The sequence below is a fragment of the Pinus tabuliformis genome, chromosome Q, assembly GCF_031772625.1.
Source record: "Pinus tabuliformis cultivar Carrire ecotype Pingquan chromosome Q, CPIR1, whole genome shotgun sequence".
NCBI classification, from domain to species: Eukaryota; Viridiplantae; Streptophyta; class Pinopsida; order Pinales; family Pinaceae; genus Pinus; species Pinus tabuliformis.
The window spans coordinates 1,018,885,675-1,018,908,825 of NC_142296.1; the positions used below are offsets into that span (position 1 = coordinate 1,018,885,675).

At 40.2% G+C, this 23,151-nt stretch overlaps 1 protein-coding gene across 1 annotated transcript in view; it reads right to left on the reverse strand.

Moving 5' to 3' along the window:
• Positions 1-22,678, reverse strand: part of LOC149222956 (uncharacterized) — a 63,522-nt gene extending 40,844 nt beyond the window's left edge. Inside the window, exon 1 of the mRNA XM_089387734.1 lies at positions 21,864-22,678. The gene's annotated coding sequence lies outside the window, so the exon portion shown is untranslated. The remainder of the gene's footprint in view (positions 1-21,863) is intronic.
• Between the last annotated feature and the right edge of the window lie 473 nt (positions 22,679-23,151).

Below are 23,151 nucleotides of genomic sequence, written 5' to 3' on the forward strand. Positions count from 1 at the left end.
AGCCCTGTGGTTGCTCAATGTAAACCTCCTTTTGTATGACCCCAATGAGAAAGGCGGTCTTCACATACATCTGGTAGATCCTCCACCCCATCTCAGCTGCTATGGAGATCATTGCTCTAATAGAGGTATAATGAGCAACTAGTGTGAAGGTCTCCTCATAGTCAACTCCCTCTACTTGTGAGAACCCCCGCACCACAAAACAAGATTTGAACTTCTCTATGCTACCATCCATAGCATTTTTGATCTTACAGAGCCACCTAGAAGTCACCATTGACTTCCCCTCGGGTCTCGGCACTATCTCCCACACATCATTCTTCATGATGGAGGCATACTCCTCCACCATGGCATCCCTCCAGATATGTTGACTTGCAGCCTCCTCATAGCTAGTTGGCTCAGTCTCCACAACATCCGCAACATAGCCATCGAACCTCTCTGATGGTTTGCTCTCCCTCACTGACCACTTGGGTCTCCCCACAGTCTCATGTGCTTCCTTCAGGGTCTCAAAAAGCCATCTTGGCTTCCTCTTCCCTAAAGTAGCCTCTATTGAAGAAAGTGTAACTAGGTTCGGTCTTCATAATGACATGATCTTTGTATTTGATGTAATAAAAGGAAATAAATTTATTTTGTAATCTTGCTACATGGGTTTCATGAGCAAGTGTCACTAGGTGAAAGACTTCTTCTTAGTGTCTTTAGGATTTATTTAAATATCAAAGAGTCATGTCATGTGTATAGAAACTCTTCATGAGTTTATGTAAATATGTACAAGTCTTCAAAGTTGTCTAACAACCCTCCAAGACCAAGATCAATGCCTCAAAACAAGCCTTTCGAAGTCTGCAAGCAAAGCAAGAGAGAAATGATCATGTCAGCTCAAAATAAATGAATTAAATACATAAATAAGTCATGTCAGCTTGGAACTATAGTCACAACGGTTCGTGGTTCACGTCGGCTCAAATATATGATGCAAACTACTATAAATACCCTGTTGGGGTATCCGCAAATAGCAAGGACAGAACTCGCATAGAGGTGAAGCCGCAATCAAGGTATGGAGCCACAGTCATGAGAAGGTGAAGCCGTAGTCATGAGGACATGAAGCCACAGTCAAGGCATGGAGCCACAGTCATGAAGAAGAGGAGTCGCAGTCATGAAGAGGGAAGTCGCAGTCATGGAGAGAGAAGCTGCAGTCAGATCCGCATTGAGGTAAGGTATGTCTAAGGGATCAAGCTGCCTCCTCGAATGGGTTAAGGAGCAGCAGGATCAAGGCTTGTCACCCTCTCGGCATACCTGTAGATTGAAGGAGTAGTCCTAACATCAGATCTAGGTGGCTCTCGTGCAGCAGTCTAGGTGTATGGGACAGCAGTGGTAAATCTCCAAGTGATGTTGCAGCCTTGGCATGATGAGAACAGTAATCAAGAGTGACAAGAGTTACATTCTTGACCTAGTATATGGATTTGTCTATGTCACAGCAAGAATAGCGAATGCAATGATCTTGATGACATTATAATAATGATGAAATAAATCTCTGTAAGGACAGTGGTGCTAGATACACTTGTGAAAGTCAATGTACAGTCACAATGATATCACAGTACTTAGATCTGCCTTCTAGTGATCTCAATGTGAGCATATATCTCAGATGCAGTCTCAAATCTGAACAGAACTGTGATCACTACAATAAAGAGAATTGGTCCAGTCAAAGGTAAGAGATGAAGATCTTGATCTTATAGTGCAGTGAAGTGCAGTCAAGATCTCAAGGAAGGTGCAGCAAATCATATCAAGGTGCAGTCATTATGCATAATGCTCTCAACAATCTTGCAGCAGCAATGAAGATCTTGGAAGAGCAATAATGATGACATCAGCAATAAGGATGATCTTGACAGCGACAGAAAGGAGGATTGATATCTTGGTCTTGGAGAGGCAGAGTGTGTGTCAAGGGTCATGGTCTTGGTATTCGTCAATGGAATCTCTATAAGAAGAATTTACGCATGGGTTTTCCTCTCCAAGAGGGAGAGGTTTTGGCCCTGGCAGAAAGCCAAACATTTGTGTTCTTGTCTCTTTTGTTTTGATAGCAGTTTGATGAAGTTAACATTCACATGCTAATAATGAAGTAAACATCAAGCTAAGATAAAATTGTTTAAATACTTCACAAATTGTTATCATGTAACGAAGAATCAATGTAATTATGCATGCCCTAGATTCTTCAACAGCCTCCTCAACTGCCATGGGAAAATCCTCCCCTGGAGCCTCTCCTCCTTACAAGGATGCCCCTCCTGTGGTTTGTGGTGAACCTATAGCCTGAGATCCTGTGCTTAGAGATCCTGAACTTTGTGATCATGTCACCCCAGAAGTAGGTGATCCCCCTGACCCTGGTGTACCACCTGAAGATCCTCATACCTACGGTGTGGCCTCCTAGTGAGGAGCCTGCTTCTCTACCTGATCATCCTCCCTCGACCTCCTCAAGGCCCTCTCCTCCTCAAGTTTTACATCCCTCCTCATGACAACTTTCCTCTATTGGGGAATGTATATGCGGTAGGCCTTAGAAGTCTCACTATAACCCACAAGAGTACCCTTCTCTGCATGGGTTCCAACTTCGTCCTCTTCTCCTCAGGGATGTGTGAATATGTAAGGCACCCAAAAATCCCAATGTGCCCAATCTCATGCTTCTTCCCAAAAAAAAGCCTCCTAGTCTTACTCCCCAAGACTTTGTGTGGACACCTATTGCAGTACAATGTAGTGTTACATGCCTCAGCCCATAAAAAGAGAGGCAACTTCTAATCACGCAACACAGCTCTTGATGCACCCACCATGGCCCTGTTCTTCCTCTCTGCCACCCCATTTTGCTGGGGGTTATAAGGCACTATGTACTCCCTCTTGATACACGCATTCCCACAGAACTCCATCTCATTGGAGGTATACCCGCCCCCATTGTTTGTCCTCAAGACCTTGATCTTCTTCCTCGCTTGGTTCTCCACAAGAGCCTTAAACTCTTGGAACCTCTTGAAGACCTGATCCTTGGATTTCCAAGTCCTAGAGTAGTCATCAATGAAAGTAACATAGTACTCAAATCCTCTCAATGATGCATGAGACATAGGACCACACACATCAGAGTGTATCAAATCCAGAATAGTTGTTATTCTATCACTACTTGGGAAAGGTATCTTGGTGTAATTTCCCAAAGCAAGCCCCCTACACACATCATAAGCGCAATGTTGAACTCAAATAAACCTGTAACCATCTCACCCCAAAAGTAGGTGATCCCCCTGACCCTAGTGTACCACCTGAAGATCCTGATACCTACGGTGTGGCCTCCTAGTGAGGAGCCTGCTTCTCTACCTGATCATCCTCCCTCGACCTCCTCAAGGCCCTCTCCTCCTCAAGTCTTACATCCCTCCTCATGATAAATTTCCTCTATGCGGGAATGTATATGCGATAGGCCATAGAAGTCTCACTGTAACCGACAAGAATACCCTTCTCTGCGTGGGTTCCAACTTCGTCCTCTTCTCCTCAGGGATGTGTTAATACTTAAGGCACCCAAAAATCCTGATGTGCCCAATCTCAGGCTTCTTCCCAAAAAAAGCTTCCTTAGAAGTCTCACTCCCCAAGACTTTGTGTGGACACTTGTTGCAGTACCATGTAGTATTATATGCCTCGGCCCATAAAAAGAAAGGCAACTTCTGATCATGCAACATAGCTCTTGATGCACCCACCATGGCCATGTTCTTCCTCTTTGCCACCCCATTTTGCTGGGGGTTATAAGGCACGAGATTATAAGGCACTATGTACTCCCTCTTGATACACGCATTCCCACAAAACTCCATCTCATTGGAGGTATACCCGCCCCCATCGTTAATCCTCGAGACCTTGATCTTCTTCCTCGCTTGGTTCTCCACAAGAGCCTTAAACTCTTGGAACCTCTTGAAGACCTGATCCTTGGTCTTCATAAAGAAAATCCAAGTCTTCCTAGAGTAGTCATCAATGAAAGTAACATAGTACTCAAATCCTCTCAATGATGCATGAGATATAGGACCACACACATTAGAGTGTATCAAATCCAGAATACCTGCTACCATTCTATCACTGCTTGGGAAAGGTATCTTGGTGTACTTTCCCAAAGCACACCCCCTACACACATCATGATGCTCAGTGTTGAACTCAGGTAAACCTATAACCATCTCAACCCAGAAGTAGGTGATTCCCTTGACCCTGGTGTACCACCTGAAGATCCTGATCCCAACGGTGTGGCCTCCTAGTGAGGAGCCTGTTGCTCTACCTAATCATCCTCCCTCGACCCCCTCAAGGCCGTCTCATCCTCAAGCCTTACATCCCTCCTCATCACAACTTTCCTTTGTGCGGGAATGTATATGCGGTAGGCCTTAGAAGTCACATTGTAACCCACAAGAATACCCTTCTTTGCATGGGTTCCAACTTCGTCCTCTTCTCCTCAGGACTGTGTGAATATGTGAAGCACCCAAAAATCCTAATGTGCCCAATTATAGGCTTCTTCCCAAAAAATCCTCCTTAGAAGTTTTACTCCCCAAGACTTTGTGTGGACACCTGTTGCAGTACAATGTAGTGTTACATGCCTCGGCCCATAAAAAGAAAGGCAACTTCTAATCATGCAACATAGCTCTTGATGCACCCACCATGGCCCTGTTCTTCGTCTCTGCCACCCCATTTTGCTGGGGATTATAAGGCACTATGTACTCCCTCTTGATACACGCATTCCCACAGAACTCCATCTCATTGGAAGTATATATGCCCCCATTGTTTGTCCTCAAGTCCTTGATCTTCTTCCTCGCTTGGTTCTCCACAAGAGCCTTAAACTCTTGGAACCTCTTGAAGACCTGATCCTTGGTCTTCATAAAGAAAATCCATGTCTTCCTGGAATAGTCATCAATGAAAGTAACATAGTACTCAAATCCTCTCAATGATGCATGAGACATAGGACCACACACATTAGAGTGTAATATGTATCAAATCCAGAATACCTGCTAGCCTTCTATCGCTGCTTGGGAAAGATGTCTTCGTATACTTTCCCAAAGCACACCCCCTGCACACCTCATGATGCTCAGTGTTGAACTTAGGGAAACCTGTAACCATCTCTCCCAACATCCTTAATGCTCCATGGTACAAGTGGGCCATCCTCTTGTGCCATATCTCACACAACTCACTATTATTGGTTTGTGCCACTAAGGCTATAGTAGGCTGACACATAAACCTATAAAGTCTTCCACTACGGACTCTAATCACTCTAGCACAAGTGATATTGGATCCCTTAGGATACATAACCACCCATCCATCTCAGAATACCACTACATATCCTTTGTCCTCAATACTCGAGATCGAAATCAGGTTCTTTCTCAGCGCTGGAACATATAAGACCTTCGTCACTTTCAAGGGAGGCGATGACTCCCTCTGAAAGGATACAGTCCCAACTCCTGCTACTCTAACCATGGAGTTGTCTCCAAGCACCACCTTCAAGTCTACATCATCCTTTGTAAGACTCGTAAAGTGTTCCCTCCCTCCCTTCATATGGCAGGAAGCTCCATTGTCTACAAACCAAACACTGGAAATCGTGACACTAGTGGCAAGACTCGCCACTAAAGTAAACTCAGAGTCAAATCAGGTGGAAAACTCATCCATCTCTGTTGAAGCTACTACACCCTTCTTCCCACTCTTGGTGGGACACTCTTCTTACAAGAAAAGCATCTCACTTTGCTCATGTCCTTCTCTTTGGCCTCCTACTTCCCCTTCTGTTGTTGGGCCCCACCAGAAGAACCCTGCTTAGCCTTCTTCTTGCCTTTGGTTGTGAACGCAACATTCTCCTCCTCATCTACCCGACCATGTTGGTTGCCACTCTTGGCACTCCTCCTAGTTTCCTCCTGGATGAATAATCCCACATCCTCCTCCAATCGAGAAAATTCTCTCTAGAAACAATACCATCTCTGAATCCATCCCACTGCTTGGGAAAACCATCCATTGCCATCCTGACCAACTGGTCCTCAGGGATAATCTCTCCCACTGCAACCAACTCATCTCTCACCTATGTGATCTTGGTGAGGTATGAGGTCCCCTTGTCAATCTTGGTCATCTAGGTGTTTCTTCACTTCTGACGCAACACCATCTTCTTATTCGCATTGGAGCTCTGGTGAAGTGTCACTAAGGAATCCCACATCTCATGGGCAAACTTCTTCCCTGTCACATGAGGTAATAAGTGGTCATTAATAGCATTGAGAATGATTCCCCTTGCCTTCACACTCTACTTGTTGAAGTCTGCCAACTGAATTGGATTAGTGCGAGGTTGTACTGCACTCTCTACAATATCCCACACCTCAACTTCATTAAGCAGCAACATCATTCTCTCCTCCTATGGGCCAAAATTCTTAGCCCCACTAAGCCTATCCTCCACCCTATAACCAATAGCCATCTGACCTCCACAACCAACACAATTTCACAATCACTGAAGACTGTCAAACTCCTCCCTCTCAACCATAGATCTCTGGGTATATGTAGGCAGTTTGGCTTGTTATTCACTGCTTTTAGCAGAAGGTATGCTTGTTGTAGGTTCACTAATTATCAGTTGAACATTTCACTGACTGCTCTGATAACATGTAGAAAAATACGGTTCCTTGTAGCCCTCCCCAGTTTCAGTTTTCTTTGCACAAGGTTTAATGCCCACAGCACCCCACATAGTCATACTGATAATGCAAATTTCAGAAAAAAAAAATAACAGGACTAATTCTACTTCTCTTTTCCTTTCACTTTACAACTGATAAAATAAGGCAAGCATTCACACATTAAATGAGACACTTATTTTTGGTCAATTTTGACCCTGGAAAACCCCACAAGGGGAAAACCAGTTTGAAGGAGATTTTCATTATGCTTTTCTCAGGAAAATTTTACATAGCAATAAAACTCGGGTACTTATCTCCCGTCTAGAACCCTCCCCAAGTCCTTGGATTTCGTACCACTGTCTGGAAATTAGTGCACTCTCCAGCAGTCTCTACCACTGTCATCAAGCTCCAGCCTAAATTTTCGTGTTCTCTGCCCTGAATGTCCTGAAAATTCGGTCCTCAAATCAGCATTAAATGCCCTTGAAAACTGTGCTTTCAATCAGCAATCACTGCCTCAAACTGCGTGGTTCTGCTGACAGAATTTGTCCTTGAAATACATGTCAATCAGCCCAGAAATTTCTCCTAAAAATTTGGGTTGCTCTCCTGACAGTCTCCCTTAAAAAATCCGCTAAGATTTTCCTTGGTTTCAGCACTAGAAATGACTGGTGTAACCTTCTTAACCTGCATGCCACTTCCCTGTGCTACCTCGACCTGTGCACTGCCTCCCAGCCTTGAGATTCGAGCTTGTTTAAACTTCTCTTGGTTGTTGTACCTCTATTTCCCCTTCAACACTTGGCTATCACAACCTCCCTCTCCTTCACTTTGCTCCTCTTCTCCTCCACAAATGCACATGAAGAATGATGAGCTCCCTTTGCCTTTTTCCCTTTTGTCTCTCATAATGAGGAGAAACCCTAACCCTTTTGATCTATCGTTGAGATTAGATCTCAGCTCTCATAGACCAATGGTGGAGATCTAATCTTCACTTGACCCCCTTTTTCATGTGTCCCCCCTCATTAATTACTTTCCTAGTCACTTCATAACTTTAAGTTGTACCTTTTTCTCATAACTTCACTTTAAAAACATAAAGTGACTTTAATAATATATAGTACAAAGTATTAAAGTAACTCATAAAGTGACTTTTAAGTCACATGACTTTAGTAACTCATAAAGTCACTTAATAAAAAGGTGTTTTCATGTGTTTTCCTAGGCAAAAGGCAAAAGCACCAGGAAACAACTCCTTGGTACCTTTTCTCAACATAAATCTCACCGCTAAAAGTGGAGATTTATGGGGCACAATGCAGGAGCAAATCCATTGGCAAAGATTTTACTCATATGTTTGGATTCTGGAACTTTGAAGAAAGAGGTACTTGTGATGTGGTGCCAGTTAAACTTGGTCCTACTTACAGAAATTTGAGGGTTGAAGATGAAAGAGTTTCTCATTGGAAAAGGTCTTGGTGGCAGAAAGGGTCAATGAGGAAGCAGATAGGATGAAGACATGGGTTATGGAGGGGGGTTTCAATAGACCATCTCTTAGTTCTTAAAATTAAGAAAGATGAAAGTAAACCACCAGTAATTCTAAATTCAACCCAAAACGTCTGGAAAATGATGAATTCAAAAACTTGGTTGGTCAAAACCATAGAAGATATGATCCATCAAATGGAAATCCAGTTATGCTTCAATTTGCAGAGTATATAAAAACATAAAGGCTCAAATTGGGGTAGAGGCTCAAATTGTAAATATTTAATCAAAATATAGAATAGATATTTACAAAAGAAGAAAAGGCACAATTAAAGAATCTGGGGGAGAAAAAGAGCAAGCCATTGGAGAGGGATGAAGCAAAATGAAGGATGAGAGGGAGGAAGCAAATGAAGAATGAAAGGTAGGTTCACAGAAGGGGATGAAAACACTAAGTTCTTTCAGAACTATGCAAAGCACAGGAAAAACATTAATACTACATGGGTGTTATCACACAAATCTGCCTTAAAATGGTGAACCAATCCGAACAATAATTGTAGGCCAATTATTCCTATCACGTCCTAATTGCCTCTTTGTTAGGGCTGGTGCTTTGCGAACAATAAGGGGTTGTCCCTCAGGTATGTTGTTTTTCTGCATGTCCTCAAAACAACCATAATCGCCCAAGAATAGGGTAAATCTTGAAAATAAAATTGCAAAAAAGGTGATTAGTTTCTTTAGTAAATTTCATCAGCGAAAATGAGAGAGAATATAGGCTTTGGGTGATAGGAAAATTCAAAATAAATGCCTAAAGATTATAACACAAGCTCTACAACATGATTGGCATACTGGAAACAACCTTAAAATTCAAATAGCTAAAAAGCATAGAAGAAACTCATCTAATATATTAAAATAGGGGCAGGAAATCCACCATAGATGCAACACAACAGGGGCCACCCTATCACTCTGTGGCATGATGTAATGGAAGAGTTGTCAAGACTGGAAAAATGGAAGAATGTGGTCACATAGAGCTCCTGAAACCCATAAAAAATAATCCAAATCTCATGCACAAAAAGTCTCTAACAAATCTTTATAGAAGAAGTAAGAACCTGCCAAGGCCACCCTATCACTTTGTGGCATGATGTAATGGAAAAGTTGTGAAGTGTGGAAAAGATGGAAGAAAGTGGTCACAAAGAGCTCCTGAAACCTATAAAAAATATTCCAAATCTCAGGCACAAAAAGTCTCTAACTCATCTTTATAGAAGAAGTAAGAACCTCCCAAGGCATGCAATCAAGAGGTCTAAAAAAGCTGGGACTAAAAGTCAAACTCTCCACGTGACACGCTAACATCCTCTTTGCATGATGCACTCCAGCTCCTCCATTAATTCACCCTATATCAAAAAAATATCTATTGCCATTTAGTGTCCGAAAAAAAGCAAGCTGCAAATAGCTTGCATTAGGGCTCTCCTCCAAGAATAGTTCTTTTCTTTTGAAAATTAAATCCAGTAGCCAGCAAGATCGAAGGGCAGATTTTGAGGGTTTAATTAGCTGAAAATATTCTAAGTTTTGTTATTTGTTATTTTCCTTAGAGAGCCACTTTTCCAGTAAGGGACGGCATGTTGAATATAATTTACTAATGAAATGATAAATTTAAAGGGAATAATCTATGTAATATTATGAGAAGAATTTTGCCCCAGATTTCCTTCTGTAGTTAGAGTTTCAATACATTTTTTCTCTTTTGTATACAAACAATAAAAATTCAAATTACAGAAAACATGATCCCAATAACAGTTTTGTCTTCAAATTACTAATAATATGATTCAACAATTCAACCACCAGTGAAATTCCAAATGTGAACCAAACAGTACTTCCCAAATTCAATAGTATAAAAATGACCTAATTTGTAGTCCTAGCCTATTTACAAACTGACAATTAATTCAATGTTGCCTACATTAGATACCTGAATTGACCTTCTATGCTCGGCCTATATCTTGGATTTGCTGCACAGGATATTTGCTTATCGTTAGGGCTTTGGCCCTATGGAACGAATCTCATAAACCCTCCTTGCTCCTGCCTCATGAAACTTAGCATCCGTAGAATCAAACGACTACACAGAATCTTCGCTTATTGTTAGGTCTCATGGAACGAAACTCAAAACCCTCCTCGCTCCTGCCTTAGGAAACTCAGCGTCCCTAGAATTACTTCTGGTCTTTTGGTCGGCTACAGGAGGATTGTCCAAACTACGATTTGACACCCACTGATGCACATAATAGAATACACTCAGATTATGCGACTGCTCAAAATATGTGATTTGCTTCAGGGTGATACACATAGCAAGTTCATATAATTCTTCAATGCTCCACTTTGTCCATAATTCATGCTACAACTTGTCTTCAAACTAAAATCGCGGATAGTCTAATCATAATTCGACCTCAAAATAGAAGGAGATTATGTTGCCTAGTATTATAATTCATCTATCTTAGGAACTGTGGCTTGTTTCATAGAGAACTTCGATCTACCCAAATTTAAGTTTCAATCAAGAGCTCAACTTGCTTCAAGACGTCATTACAAAAATTAAGGAAGAGTTCGTTGCTCCTATATGAAGAGAAACCTACGCCAGAACATAGTAGAAAAATAGGAACAATAAAGAAAAAATAGGTTTATCAACCAAGGTGGAATCTTTCACCACTGAAATTGATTGGAGGAAAGGTGTCTTAAAAGTTAAAACCCTCAAAGCCTCAGGCTCAAAGAAAAACAGAGGCTAATGGTCCAATCCAATGATGATCCAAATGAAATCAACCCTCTTGTATTTATAGATTTCCTTGAGGGGATTCTCTCCTTAATTAATTGAGTAAATTTCACACCAAACCCCAATTTGGGCTTCTTTGCCCAATTGCCCCAAAACTTGCCCTTTGTTGCACAAACATTGGATATTTTGGAGTTTTCCCCTTTATCTAAGACTATAGCCTACGGGGATCGATAGGCTACTTTGTCTCTTAGACAATTAATTTCTCGAGAACATTACAGTCCCCCCTTCCCGACATTGCTTGTCCTCGAGCAATGATAAGTTTGTTGCAGCTTCCTTCAATGGACTCATTCTTCTAGGCAAAGATTCTTCTTCTTCTCCTTGTCATAACTTGGCTGGGTAACATTTTATCTTTTCGACCATCCAACCACCTGCATTCATGCCCTTCAAACTTGAACCAGTTGAGCAAGAGTCCAACTTCAAATGTTTCCACGAGATTTCAAGCAGTCTCCTCAAAAGCTTGTCCTTGGAACCCATAAGCTCAAATAGTGTTTCATCACCATCCATGTCCTCTCTTGCAGATTCACTTCCTGCAATCAGGTCACCAATGCTCCTCATCTTCATCCTTCTTGGTTGATTTCCCTCTAAGCAGCATTTACGATTTGCATAAAAGTTGTTGCTATAGCGCACTCTCTTGGCACCTGAATTACTCACTTGACGAATACGGCCTTCTAGTGTACCTTCTGATGTGGATACAGACTTTGGGAAGCCCTGCTTACCTAAAGATGCAGTTTGAATGCCTGAAGCCTTCACGAAAATATTACCAGAATATACAAGTCCCTTATAAGCAAGGATAGCAGATGCTTGGGCACAAGCTACGGTAATTTCAAGGTTGCATTCCATATGGGGAGATTCAGCAAAACTCTGGATAGTTGAAAGGAACTTTGAGGGATCAAATGAATAAATGGCATGGGAAATGTCTGTAGGATTATTCACAATTGCACCCTCGCGTATTCCACTATTAGCGATAGCTTTATTTTCAAGTATATGTTGCACTTCTTCAAACTGACAAGAACAATATAATCCTAACTCCACACACCTAGCCAATTCATCCAATGCATGCATCAATGCATTGCGAAAAGCCCTTGCACCAGTCTGCTTTGCGTTCTGTGAGAAATGAGATTGAAAAGGTACCAATTGAGATTCCTCGCACCAACCAAAGGTGGCATCACCAAAAAATGCCACTAACAAACTATCATTTCGAAAGTATTTATTTGCAATTTTTGAAGCATCTATGGGATCAAAAATCTGTCTAGGCCACCTGGGATGGCTCCTCACTTTACCCCATACCAAGTCCCCAACAAAAAATTGACGCTCTGATACATAATTAACAAGAGTCAATTTTTCAGATGTAAAACCTCTATTAAAGGACCTTCTATGATGGCATTTATTTGCAGTTTGTGGTAAAGGTGATGTTGATGAGCAATCCTAGATATTTTTCTCCTTTCCTTCCTGCAGATCGGATGTTTCCCCATGTCCTTCTGGTTGCGTTATGTCCCTCACAGAAGAAACTTATTTTTCCTGATCAAAAGCTACTCCCTTGGAGGTGCCTTTCTCATCAACATTTCTTGAATGTACTGCTGCAGAACCAATATTTATAGAAACTTTTTCTACAGAGGGTTTTTCAGTGTTACTGACTTGTGTTTCACCTTGAAGTTGTTCATTTAGTTCCACTTCCTCTGACGGAGCAAATGCATCAAGGCATGATTTGGTTCTAGTTCTACACATGGATTTAAGTTTCCCACCATAGGGTCATGTTGCACATTAGAAGGTTGGTCTCTAAGTTCTCCTTCCAACACTTCATCAACCAAAGGCAAGAAGAGGTGGGATTCAACAACGTGGCCTACTGTTGGACAAACTTCAATCACACAAGTATTGTTCTCCTGATGTTGTTCCACAGTAGTCCCACAACTGTTCTGACAACATCCTTGGTCAATAATAGTGGCCTTGAAGTCTCCATCTTGATCTGGCTCCTTAGGCTCGACAAGTTCAACCGCCAACTCTCTTAAAGCACCATCTTGCTCTACAAGGTGTTCTTTCTCTATAAAGTCCACTGCATCTGATTCTTGTTGCTTTCCACCTATACCCGTCTCCTCCTGGGAGACTAAAATACTCTCCCTATGTTCTTGAACAAATACAATTTTCTCTCCCTTATTGTTCCCTGAAACATGTTGCACAGATTCTTCAGGTGGTTGCCATGACAAATTTTGAGATCCTTCTTGTCTTCTAATTTTATTCATACCATTCAACAATCCAGAATCATCATGAATCTCATTTGCCCCATTTTGTAATCCATCATTGACTTTCGTGTCCACCGTCTCAACACCTGCATTCAATAACTCATCATGTGATTGAATAAACAATCCATTGCCTACTTTGTTTCCATTTCCTGCATCACCTTGTGTTAAAACATCTGCTTTGTTAATTTCACCTACTGGAAAACAAGGTTGTGAAAATACATTTAGTGTTATATCCTTTGTCTCATTAATACCACCCACGTCAATAGAAAGGCCTTCCATTCCTTTTTTCCCTTCCACACGTGAGCCCAAGTTTAGAACCACAAAATCTAGATTTCCTTGAGGTTCAAGTTGCAACCCAACTCGAGGTTTTTCTCCATTTAGTGGTCCATCCTATAATCCAACAAAAGAATCATTGCCTACTGTACCACTTTCATCATCAAGATGCCCCCAAATTCATGTCATTTTCACAATCAAGGGGTGCACTAGCTGTGGAAGCTAAAGTTGGCAATCCATCACAACCACTATCTTCATTCCTTTCAAATAAGTTTGGCTAATTGCGTACTCTTCTCTTTAGGGGGATACAACCATGTCCATACTTTTGCCTTTGCTTCAGCTTTTCTTATACTTTGGTTTATAGGCTTGGGCTTATGATCAGTATAGCTCGATTTATCTTTCTTGTAACTAGCCAAAAAATAGTTCCATATACTTGTTTTATGTTGTGTGCCCTTATTCTTTAATTCAGGTGTTTGATCAATCTCAAAAATCACAAGTGTGGCAGCCATTATATTCTGTTGAGTGGGTTGCCCAAAGATGCCCTACCCAAAATTACCAAAAGAAAATGCACCCTATATGTCAGGGCATGATTTGGTGATTCAAGGCCATTGCAAAGGGAAGGAGTTGATTGGACAAGTCTTGTTGGCTTGCTCTATTACATCATTGTCGATGTGCTGCTAGAGAACAAGTTGTTCCCAAAAACGGGAGTGCTTTGACCAAGATTTGGTGTTGAAGACTAAAACATTCCAAATGACTAAGTAATTCTAAGAGGTGTGTTTGATTCTTATGCAGGAGTTGACCCTAGTGATGGGATTGACCCAAAAAGACATGCAAGTTGAGATGATTGACCAATGGGTGATAAATCATAATTCAAAATTCAGTTTCTTCATTGAAATACAAGTTGAATTATGTCCCTTGCAATCTTTTGCAATCTTTGATCGTTGTAAACTGATCCCAGTGCTAGGGATATGTTGATTGTTGTTTGCATTAATCCCAAATGGGGCAGGAAGTTGAGACAACATCTAGTGGTGCTACTGCCCTAACTGTTCCCAATATTGTTCGTTGTCCATTGAGCCTTTCCTAAAGGCTTTAGGCTCATGACATCAACCTAATTGCTCAAAAGTTGACAGGTTGAGCCAACACTAATACCACTGTAATATTATGAGGAGCTTTTGCCCTAGATTTTGTTCAATAGTTAGGGTTTCAATATAATTTTTCTCTTTCATATACAAACAATAAAATTTCAAAATACACAAAACTTAATCCCAATAACAGTTATGTCTTCAAATTGCTAATAATATGATTCAACAGTTCAACCACCAGTGAAATTCCAAAAGTGAACCAAACGCTTCCCAAATTCAATAGCATAAAAATGTCCTAATATGTAGTCCTAACCTCTCTGCAAACTAACAACTAATTCAACCCAGCCTACATTAGATACCCGAATTGACCTTAGGTTTGTGCTCGGCCTATTTCTTGAACCTGTTGCACAGGGTCTTCGCCTATTGTTAGGGCTTCAACCCTATGGAACGAAGCTCAGAAACCCTCATTGCTCCTGCCTCAAGAAACTCGATGTCCCTAGAATCAAACGACTGCACAGGATCTTCGCTTATTGTTAGGGCTTTGGTCCTATGGAACGAATCTCAAAAACCCTCCTCGCTCCTACCTCAAGAAACTCAACGCCCCTAGAATTAGATTTGGTCTTTTGGTCGACCACAGGGGGACTGTCCAAAGTTCAAACTACGACTTGACACCAACTAATGCACAAATTAGAATACGCTCAGATTATGTGACTACTCAGAATATGTGATCTGCTTTAGGGTGATGCACATAGAAAGTTTGTATCATTGTTCAATGCTCAACTTTGTCCATAATTCATGCTACGACTTGTCTTCAAACAAAAACCGCAAGTAGATTAACCAAAAGAAGATTATCTTGCCCAATATTATAATTCAAAAATCCGTCTATCTTAGGAATTGCGGCCCATTTCACAAAGAACTACAATTTGCCCAGATTTAGGTTTCAATGAAGAGCTTGACTTGCTTCAAGACGTCATTGCAGAACTTAAGGTAGATTTTGTTGCTCTTATATGAAGAGAAACTTGTGCCAAAAAAAGTAGAAAAATAGGAAAAATAAAGAGAAAATAGGTTTATCAACTAGGATGGAATCTTTCACCATTGAAATTGATAGGAGGAAAGGGGTCTTAAAACTCTCAGAGCCTCAGGCTCAAAGAAAAACAGAAAATAATGATCCAATCCAATGATGATCGAAATGAATTCAACCCTCTTGTATTTATAGATTCCCTTGAGAGGATTCTCTCCTTAATTAATTGAGTAACATTCACACCAAACCCCAATTTGGGTTTCTTTGCCCATCTGCCAAAAACTTGCCCTCTATTGCCCAAACATTGGGTATTTTGGGGTTTTCCTCTTTATCTAAGACTATAGCATAGGGGGGTAAATAGGCTACTTCATCTCTTGGGCAATTAATTTCTTAGGAACATTACAAGCTATTTGTGTGCATGTGTATGAGATTGGTGTTATTTTTGCTTTTGTTGTTTATCTTTTATTTAACTATTAAAATATCAGCACTGCTTTTATTTAATAGATTTGCACTAAATTAATTTGCAACAAGAGAATTTATTAGGTGATAAATTACCAATGGTTGGGGTTAGAAATTAATAGGTTCTTCTTCCTTGCAATTAATTTACTATTGCAAATGTTATATACCTAAGGGGGATAATATGGGGTACAAAGGGAGGTACCCAAGGGAATAATGTAATAATGGGATGGGCCACAGTAATAAATAAGGTGGTTAACTCGTATCATGTAAGGGACCACAAGTAGTTAGTAATAATGTTATGGGCCCATGGTATTAGATAGATGGTATTGAGGGAACCATGGTATTGTATGTATGAGGCCTATATAGAGGCCAGAGACTCCACACTGAGGGATGTCAAGGATTATTGTATCAACAGGCATATGGCTTGTGGAGTGTTCTCCTTCCTTAAGGAGTGAATGTATGGTGTTGCCCTACCTTAAGGGTTTGATATCAATAAAGAAGAATTTCTATTCAAATCTTGTTATTTCTTGTGTTTATTTGCATTTTCATATATTTCTGGGTTAGATCTATAACAAGTGATATCAGAGCACTTTCTTGGGCAAAAGTGGGAGAATTTTTTTAATTTTTTTGCAGGAACTTTCTAGGGCGGTGAGTTTGCAGATTAGATCTATATGTTTTGGGGCAAAATCTGCAAAATCTAATTGCAGATCTGGATTCTTTGAGAAAAAATACCCGATTTCAAAAAAAAGTCGGTCGAATCAGAGTCCGGATGAAGGAGATATCGCTGATTTAAAAATCAGTAATATTGCAGACAATTTTTCAGGGCAGCGAATTTGCGGCGCAAATGTGGACGTCTTGGTGCAAAATCTGCAGAATCTAATTGCAGATCTGGATTGTTTGTGAAAAATTACCCAATTTCGAAAAAAAATCAGTCGAATCGGAGTCCGAATGAGGGAGATATCGCTGATTTAAAATCAGCTCTTTTTTCATAAATTTTGGTGACGGCGGGAGAGTTGAAGCACAGATCTAAAATTCCAGTGCCCGAATCAGGATTTCTATCACATGGGTAGATGCAGAATGGTTGTTCCATTTCAGAAAATAGGTCATAATAGAGATTCTAAGCAATATTGACGGAATTGTGGCCATTTCAAATTTTCGCTAAGTAAGTGAATTTTTCTCAAACCCTCTTCATGGAAAATTTTACAGGAAAAGATAATAACCCTACTATTGAAGAATTCATACAAAAACTAAAGAGCATATATGGAGTATTTTGGAAGTCTATCGTACCAATTAGTTTGAAAGAAGAGGCCGCCATATGGTGGAACTCACTTGGCATCAAAGACTTGTCCAAATTTTCGGATGAAGAATTTGAAAAACTCCTTATGGACAAATGGTCTTGTGCTAGAAAAAAGAATGAGACACGTCAAAGGTTATGTTCTACTAGTGTCTCCTTATTGCAGGTTCATGGATTGATTTAGAAGGAGAAAATCATTGTCTATAAATCCAAGTTGCAAGCAAAATCTCATAAATGTCAACTTAGCAAAAAATTGCAAGTACCAGCAAAACACATTGAAAACACACAGGTTGATGATGAGGATGTTCAAGTTTATAAGGATTTGAAGCTTTCTATGGATAAGTATGTGTTGCATGGTGATTTTTATACTTCAAATATGGATAACATGGATGTTGTTTTGGGATATCCTTGGATGGAATCTGTGGGTACTATCAATATTAATGTGCAGAAGAAATTCCTGAAGCTCTGGTATAAAAAGAAGAAAATTACATTGTAAGATATTTCCATTAAGACCCAAGTAGAGACTATGGAGGCAGAAGCACAAAGCTCTAAGGACACTTACACATCAGATGATGAGCAGTTGATGGTTGACAATCAAACACAAAGTTGAAGCAGAAAAGGTTACAGGTGCTAACACATCAGATGAGGGCTCAATGATTGAAGTAATATTGGAAGATAAGACACCACAGCAAGCACCACAACATGCACCAGATTACAGTCAGGCTCCAGTAAAGGGTGAATTAAAGAAAAAGACAACGTGGGTTAAAACTTTAACATATCATCACCCACATCACCCCGCAAGAAAACAACCAACAAGATGGCAACCAATTAGCCGCAAGGACAACAACCCCAAATGACAGATAGAGAGGAGCAAAGATCCACCTACTATACATCAACACAGAAGAGCTGCCAAGGTCAACTTCCATCTCAAGCGAGCGAGGCACCAGCAAAATCGAGGATTCACCTTTTTCTTGGATGGCTAGATGCACGTGCATGGTACCAATGGACTACTCTTTTGAGTAGATCTTATTATTTGTGTTTTTCCCAAGTTTCGGGGACGAAACATGCTAAGGGGGGTGGAATGTTATATACCTAGGGGGGCTAATATGGGGTACAAAGAGAGGTACTCAAGGGAATAATGTAATAATGGGATGGACCATAGTAATAAATAAGGTGGTTAACCCGTATCATGTAAGGGACCACAAGTAGTTAGTAATAATGTTATGGGCCCATGGTATTAGATAGATGGTATTGAGGGAACCATGGTAATGACCCATGGTATTGTATGTATGAGGCTTATATAGATGTCAGAGACTCCACATTGAGGGATGTCAAAGATTATTGTATGAACAGGCATATGGCTTGTGGAGTGTTCTCCTTCCTTAAGGAGTGAATGTATGGTGTTGCCCTACCTTAAGGGTTTGATATCAATAAATAAGAATTTCTATATTCAGATCTTGTTATTTCTTGAGTTTATTTGCATTTTCATATATTTCTGGGTTAGATCTATAACAGCAAATCCTTAAGAATCTCAATCAAAGAAAATGTTATGATACATGTAAAAATTACAAACCTAGATGACTAATGTCCTTATGATCTCAATTAAATAATTAAATTGTTTGAATCTAATTAATGCAGAAATTAAATTCAGACCATAACATCACTCACACAATAGTTGGAAATTAAATAGTGGACTTGGAAAATAGTTTGAGACATACACAAGTAATTTCTCCTTTAAATAAGCTTTTCATTCATTTGAAGAACTTACAATGAAACCTCCACAATCTACTAAAAACTAGTAGTTGCACAGTTAATAAATCATCTTGAACAAAGTTTGTACAGTCTGTTGTACCACTACAAAACCTAGATACATGGACTATACAAACCTGCCCATGCCATACAACTCCCTATGGTCTCTACCTACTACCCAAAAACATCTCTTTCCTGAATCCCTGCTCTCTCTCCCTCTCTTACCCGCCTCTCTCCCTCCCAGTGGCTCAACCTCCTCAATTGTGATAAACCCTATATCTTCACCTGTCTTAATACTTTTAGCTGAGACCAAAACCCTAATCTACTTTTGAAATTACTCCAAGTCATGCATGCATGAAATATATTTTTTAGACTCAACAGCAATATATAATAGAATTAATTTTTAAAAATAGAAAAGATCTCAAACTACTTCTCGCACATTCACACTAAAACTATGTAGAAATTCATGTCCAAGCTATTTCTCAACGGATATTTCCATTAATAATTCACATACAAGATATGGAGTTAAGGCTTTTATGGCACATGTTCTAGCTAAAAGTAGGAGAGTGAATTAGGGGCCGAATTATCAAAGGTGAAGTGTGATAAAGATAAGATGGATCTGCCCTTAGCAAGGGACACTACCTAATCTTGGGATTTGACAAATTTAGACCTCCACAAATGCATGCAAGGCCTCCTTTAAAACAAGTGAACTCTGCATTTATGTAAAGCTCTATTTTATGATTTCCATATTTGAACTTTCTCGAAAAAGTAACATGCATGCATGCATGTCTATCAAGTCAACTTGAACCTCCAAGGAGTGCTAAAGATAACTGGAAAAAAAAGGGACTCGCTCCTTCTAGATGATGTCATACATGCAATCTCACAAATCAACAATATCTCATGAGTGCTCTGACATCTATATTTAGATGTGACACTAAGTTGCACAATACGGGGAAACGGGTACGGGCACAAAACATGACCCCCCCACCCCCCCCCCCCAAATTTCGAAAACGGAGAAACGGGTACGAGTACGAAACATGACCCCCCCCCCCCCCCCCCCAATTTCGGAAACGGAGAAACGGGTACGGTTACGAAACATGAGCCACCCCCCCCCCATTTTGGAAACAGGGAAACACTATATATATATATATGTTAGAACATTTAAGAAATGTTATGTGCAATCATAAAGCATACATTATACATTATAATTTATTACATTATGATTAAGTTGTCCAAGGTCAATGCATAAATTGTAAGTCTTTAAATTTACATCACATTTGCTCATGAATAATCGCATAATGGAAATAGCAATATCCAAAATCAACCTTTATTATATATCCAAATTTCAAAATCAACCTTTATTATATATATGAAGCTGCAAGTACAATAAATACTATGAGGTTGCAAGTACCATAAGGACTAAAAACTAATTGTCTTCAATCTTCTTCCTCATCATCATAATCCTTGTCAAAAATAAAAGCAAAAGCATGCTCAACAATGGATGGTGGAGCTGAAGAAGATGATTGGCCAATTCCACTTCTAGGCTCTCGGTCCTCAATATTCAGGGCAACAAATGGAAAAAAAGAGTCACTTTTTGGCTGAAACGTGGTCATACGACATTGAAATGCATTTCAGACCATACTGGACCACTTTTCAGCCTCATGAAATGTGCCAGTATGGCCTGAAACGCGTTTCAAGGCCCTATACGAAACATTTTTCAGTTTCATTTTTTTACTGAAATGCCCTCTTGCCCAAAGTTTCCTGCAACATAGATGTGACATGTCCAATCATGATGCAAGTTCCACTTGATGATGATTAAGCCGAAATCAAACCACACTACCTGTAACCTATCCAAAACAAAACCGAAAAACAAATCCAGCACTACACCTCAAAACCTTGATATTGCCCCTCCACCTGCTAAAATAGAAATGCCAACAAGAAGCAGTGCCACATCCTAAAAAATAGGAGTCTCGAAATGTTAATATAACAATGATGACAATAATTACTATAAATAGCACATCTAAAAATAGACAATACTAAAAAGAGCAATGCCTCACATGTCCCTGAAGATGGTCTCATTAGATTCGTCTACCTATAATGAACCCAAATATGTGCTCCATTTTGACATGCAAACCCCGTCATCTTGATTGTTATATATAGCAATTTTATAGAATACCTTGCATGTCACTGGAAGAAGACCCATAGGAATTGTGAGCTCACAAGGACAATGAATACATAGCTCACTTTCTCATGCCAGCCCTAGAACTCTTACTCCTAAAAAAGTGTGGTTTGACGGTAAGTCACATGGGTGAAGCCCAAACCGAAGTTCAAATCTCATTGAGTACATTGACCTGCTGTGGTGGCGGCTAGAGGAGCGGACCCTTCCCAGCTCTGCTCTTGCTAAAATCATAGGTTATTAGTATACCGACTTGCAGGTGGTTGGTTATGCTCTTGGTGTTATAGTGGCAGCTATGAGGTTTGATCCTGGGTCTCCCGTGGATTAAACTTGATAGTTACCGATTCACCATGTGTTAAAAAAAAAAATAGCAAGTCCTCAGAATCTGATGAAAGTCGAAGCAAGGAAGTTGTTGAACCATAAGAAACCTATGCACTCCTAAATCCACTATGCAATATTCTAGGGTAATTTTGCCCTGGGATTCCTTAAGGACTAGGGTTTCACAAAATTTCCTTTTTAATTTCAGGAAATGAAAAAAAAATGTATTCTTCAGTATAGCGTTACTGTTCTTTTCAACAACACAATAATCATTCAATATAATGCTGTCACAAAGCCAATAGTACCAAAATAGTCCAGATTCAACAGTTCCGCTATATTTCAAATAATTCCAGTGTGACCTTGAATTAAACAGAGCTTAACTAACCAGAATCCGAGCCGTTCTAGACTGATTCCCGACTTGTAAAAGGAAACCTTTTTCGAGTCATGTACATAAGGATATCCGAATCGCTTAAGAATGGGTGATCCAATCCCTGTTTCGGCCTTCGACTTCCTCCAGAACTTCGCTCAAAGCTTACTGTCTCCAGGGCCGAACCTCCTTCTTGTGGGAGCCGCAGAGACCAGATATCTACGTGGGAAATCCTGAGACCCGAACAGTTGAATGCAGCGATGATTAAATATCCAATAGCCTGTTACAGTGCGGGGATTTGCTACCTTCTATTTCAACTCCAGAGCACTTTGATTGCCCCTTTGTGAGTTACAGGCCTCAGGGTGACTTTCAGGGAGCTTGACACTGCCGCAGGAGGCTAAAACCACTGTCTTACTTCGACCACTGATCAGATAACCTTGTCCGCACAACCTCAGAGCGGATGCACACAAAGGTCAGAAAATGAGTCGTAGCGTACTATAGAACCTTGTTCGGACCTGACAAATATCCGCTGCTCCAAATACTATCTCCAACACCACCGACTTTGAGTACGTCCTCGCTTGCTAAACAAGAACTCGGGGTCTTGTCCAGTAATTCGGCATTCATCAACTGCGCAGGGGTGGCCCTTCACCGAATTAGAATAGAGGTCGCAGGGTCACACAGAGAACCCTGGCTTCTTAAAACAGACCTTCGGTAGAAGTAGGATATCCGCAAGGTGACTTCGTTACACACGGAAATCACACAAATTATGTCTTCCTGGTTATCAAACCAGCCCTGAGCTGCATCCTTAGTCCGTAGAACTATTCTTGTTTATTGCCATCCAAAAAGGCATATTAGAAGAATTAAAATTCCAAAAAGGCTATACCCATGGTGAATCGGTAACTCCCGCCTAATCTAGGAGAGACCCAGGATCAAATGAACGCTGCCACTATAACAGAGCATAACCAATTGCCATCCAATTTTAGCAAGAGCAAACTCAAGAAGAATCTAAAATTACTCAATGAGATTTTTTATAAAAAAAAGAAAAAGGAAACGGAAGTTGTACCCCTAGTGAAATCGAACAAGATGGTAAAACCAAAGGAAGCAAGAGAACATGGACTAATATACATTTTTTTGGCTAAGCTCTAGAAGCAAAGAGTTTAGAGAGGTTTCTAAAGCATGATGAATTATGGAAGGGAGTGATGATTCAAAAATACAATGATCTTTCTTCACGAATGCATCAAACTTCCAATTAAAACAATAGTAGGAGCCTTTATAATATGGAAAGCTCTAGTGAAACAGCGTTTTC